Source organism: Lithobates pipiens, unplaced genomic scaffold, assembly GCF_037356315.1.
Source record: "Lithobates pipiens isolate NorthernLeopardFrog02 unplaced genomic scaffold, aLitPip1_a1.2 Scaffold_8, whole genome shotgun sequence".
NCBI classification, from domain to species: domain Eukaryota; kingdom Metazoa; phylum Chordata; class Amphibia; order Anura; family Ranidae; genus Lithobates; species Lithobates pipiens.
This window is the reverse complement of record NW_027507903.1, coordinates 539234294-539238943: the sequence shown is the minus strand read 5'-3', so window position 1 is coordinate 539238943 and position 4650 is coordinate 539234294.

Here is a 4650-nt window from a genome sequence, read left to right as displayed (position 1 = left end):
CCAAAATACTTCCGTACCTTGCCCATCCTCGTCACCTCCCTTTTTTCTACTTTCGCCTACTACTACAGAACAGAATCCTATCTTTCGTTTGGACCTACAAACACCCCAGAATGTTGCGTTCCACCTGACTCGCACATTTACTACGGGCAGGCCCGGTGGTCCCCAATGTTGAAAAATATTTGGCAGCTCAAATCTCCCAGCTCACCATGCTCAATGTAATGACTGACATTCCACTTTGGCTGCTCCTTTAACTTCCTAACTGTGCACCAACTCCAGCCTCAGCCTTGCTATGGCTCCCTCATAGGTTTCACCCAGCTTCCCCAACCCCCTGATGTTGCACAGTTTGCAACTCTGGGACACTGTACACTACCCAGGTAACCTAATGTCCCCTTTCCTACCTCTCCTCCCACTTCTGAGCAATCCTTTCTTTGCCCTTTTGTCTTAAACAACCGGGACTGTTTTCTTGGTGGTCCTCCCATGGTCTTATGCATGTCTGCCGCTTTCTTACTTCCTGCACTTTCCCATCCTGACACTCCTTTTTAAGAGACTTATGAAGCACCATCTTCAAAATTCTTCCGATACCTTCAGCTTCGCCACTGGCTGATTTCCTTGTGATGCACCTCCACCTTCCCATTCCAAACCTTCCTGGCCTTTGAGCATATTTGTTTGCACTCTGCTGGTGCTTGGGCCTAATTCTAGCAATCTATTCCTCCTTGATTGCTACTAGCACTTTCTCATTCATCTTCTATGCTTCTCTCTGGGAATGTGATATGGCAATTTCCATTGACCCTGCGTAGTGGAGTAAAGTCTGGTCTATGATGGGCAAAATGTTCTTTCACTGCTATGACTGTGAAAGCGGCCTATAAGGTTCTTTTAAGATGGTATTGGTCTTTAGCTCTTATAGCAAATGCAAACCTTTTCTATAGTAAGAGATGCTTTAGGGGCTGCAGCCAACATGAAGATGTCCTCGACACTTGATGGACTTGTCAGGGCCTGACGGGATTTTGGTCCAGGGCCTTCGGACTTTTGCACACCTTGTTCCATTTGCCCGTCCGTAAAGATGCAAAGTTGGCTTTATTACACTGCACTATCCAGGGCCTATTCTATTCTATCAACAAAACCTGGCCCTTAACAATTTCTTGCCACCAAGTGTAACATAGCCAGGGCCTGGAAAAAACCCACTGTTTCATTCGCAGCAGTTAAGGATTGTTTGACCACGATAACCAACGAAAAGGTATTTGGTGTGGTTTCAGGGAAAGATTAATAGATTCAAAATACAGGCGGTCCCCAAGTTACAAACATCTGACTTACAAACGACTCCTACTTATAAACGGAAGGAGACAACAGGAAGTGAGAGGAAATCTACCCTTAGGAAGGGAAATTCACTCCTGTAAGTTATTATGGGATGCTTTATCACCAAGGCTTGTTTCCACAACAACCCAATTTTTTTTAAATCCAATTGTCATTGAAGTGAAATCTCCTGAAACGTTACATGTTGTAATAAGTACTTTTTCTCCTTCACTGATTGGGAAGGCACTGAAAGCCAGCACTGATTGGCATAACTGGGCACAGAGTGATGTCACTAATGGACACTGCTGGGGCAATTGCTGCAATATTTTATGTCACACTGTATTTGCCCAGCAGTCTTTCAAATGCAATTTTGGGGAAAAAATACACTTCAATAAATAGAACGAAACGGTAAAGTTGGCACAACTTTTTTTTTTTTTTTTTTTGTGAAAGATGTTACGCTACGAGAACCGTAAGAGAATTGTGATCTATCTTCTAAGCAAAAAAATTGTGATTCTCATTTTAGGCTGGGTTCACACTGCTGCGGCTGGGAGACCCAGATGTGATTCGCACCGCACTGCAGTGCAAATCACATCCGATCTCTGTGCGATGTGAGTTCAGCCATACAGATAGTATGGCTGAATTCGCATCGCACCTGGCCCAAACTCGCACAGGACCCTTTTTTTGGTCCGCAGCAGAATCGGATCGCATGGGTGTTCACACCATGCGATCCGATTCCTGTCCGAGTTTGCAGATCGCACTGCGATATGCGAACTGATCTGGGGGTGTCATTAAGGTTTCACTGACACTCCCAGCAGTCCGCATAGGGCAGTGTGAACTGCCGGCGGGAGGCATGCGATGCGGGAACCCGCCGAATCCGCGGCGGGTTCCTGCATCGCATGCCTCCATCCTGCATCCATCCACAAAAATTGGTTGCACCAGACAGTCTAATAGTGTATGACCATCTTTACTTTATAAGTGCGTTATACTTTTATTCTAGTATTATAATTAATTCAACCTATTTGTTTTTATAATGATGATCTGTGCCGCAGGATTTTATGGAGAAGTTGGCAGATGTTTATTCCATAGGATGAGATGGAAATATAAGCTCTGTTGTAACATTGCTGTCTGACTGTATTTTTTGGTTGGACATTATCTGATGATCTTGTTGAGTTGCACATATTCCTTGTTTTGTTCTGTGCTCACAGATTGAGGAAGTCTGTGTAATGAAGTAAGAAGTGTATGTTTAACCCACTTTGTTCCAGACTCTCACTGGTGGGGAGAATGGGGGAGATGTGGCGGAAGACCGCGCTATGGTGACGCTTTAGGATGGCAGTGGCACAGTAAAGTGTTCCCAGCATTTGTGGTTACATGTGCTAAAAAGATGGTGACCACATCATAACTTGTGCAATTCATCCTTTGCTCTATGATTGTACATCCTTCCTTTGTGTCCCACAATCAGATGGTATTACCACACTTCTGGGCAATCGGTGGCTCTGTAGAACGTCAAGTGCCAGCATTGATCACGCCACTTACCCTGACATTTCTCGTAGAAACTGAGCTGTGTTCGGTTAGGGGATCCATAGAACATATAGTTACAGGTTCTAATGGCAGAGCTGTTTAGACAGAACTAGTAATAGTTTATATCTGGTTCTGAAACTGGTGGGTTGGTAATATGCATATGATTAATCTGTCTGCTTGCCCTCATTTAAAGTGGAACTTAACGCTCTTAATCAACATTAACTAATGTTATACTTGTGCTGCTAGCATTAGTAAATATATAGAAAGCTCTAATATATTTACTTGTTTTTAAAGCGCTTTTTTATTTTTTATTTATTTTTAATTTTTTTTCCTTCCTGGTTTCTGGCCTAGGCCCAGGAGTCTTCAGGAGGGGAGGCACACCCTCCTGCCTACATGCCTGAGCTAAGGGCAAATGTATTCCAAGAAGTAAATGCTACATGAATCTAGAGCTGCACGATTCTGGCTAAAATAAGAATCACAATTTTTTTTGCTTGGAAGATAGATCACGATTCTGTCACGATTCTCGCGGCGTAACATCATCTTTCACATTAAAACAAAAAAAATTGTGTTAACTTTACTGTTTCTTTCTATTTATTGTAGTGTATTTTTTCCCAAAAAATGCATTTGAAAGACTGCTGAACAAATACAGTGTGACATAAAATATTTTATTTTTTTATTCCATAGGGCATTGATGGCGAACCTTGGCACCCCAGATGTTTTGGAACTACATTTCCCATGAGGCTCATGCACTCTGCAGTGTAGTTTGAGCATCATGGGAAATGTAGTTCCAAAACATCTGGGGTGCCAAGGTTCGCCATCACTGCCCTAGGGTCTCTGCGTGTGTGTGTTCCAAGTAATTTTCCAGCAAAAAATAGATTTTAACTTAAGAAAGAAGTGTCAGAAAAAGATTGACTTTAAGTGATTAAACTTCCTGCATTTACATTGAAAGCTTGGCAGACTGCCCAGATTTTGTTTACACAAGAAGTTCTAATCTAAGAAGTAAGCATTAGTTACAATGTTTCAAGTTCTAAACTTGGCAGATTGGCCTGGATGCTTTCTTTTGACAGCTGAGTGAGCAGATAATCTCTCCACTTGTTTATATTAAAGAATCGCCTACTCTCAGCGGAAGAGATCGTGGGGGGTTGAATCGAGATTGCGTTTTTTTAACGATTAATCGTGCAGCTCTACATGAATCCATCTACCTTTACTCCAAGATGGCAACGGTCAAACACTAGAGATGTTTTTCAAAATAATTTTTCAGCAGAATAAAGCTGACATGGATGGATGGGGGAGTTTGCTTTAAATATTAAAAATGAATTGAAAAGCTTTTTTGGTGCTCAGGTGAAGTGTAGTTCTGCTTTTTTAAAAGGACACCATAAAAGCCACTCGCGCCTTTCCTATTCCCCCCCCGCCCCCTCACCTGACCCTCTGATTTTATTTAAAAATGTATTTTCAGTACAGATATACCCCACCCCTACCTCCCCTTCCTAATTGTCCCCAAAACTTGTACAAAAGATCAGTAAGTAATGGGGATTGACCGACTTATCGGTGTGGTCGATATTCACTTTTTTAGACGTATCAGTCAAAAAACCCGACCCTTTCCAAAAAAAATCCGCTGGTTGAAAACGCACAGCTGTGAACATGACCCATGACCCCTGACACAGAGTAGTTAAGAGAAAAGTACAGTCCTTATAATGGCTGGTCTGTTCCTTTTTCCCCAAAAAAAAAAAAAAGGGAACATGTATGGATTTTATTAAGTGCCTGTATAGACTTCTATTGATCGTAGTAACGCAGCCTATTGTTTCACGGTATCTGATTCTGATCTAACATTTCATTTCAGGG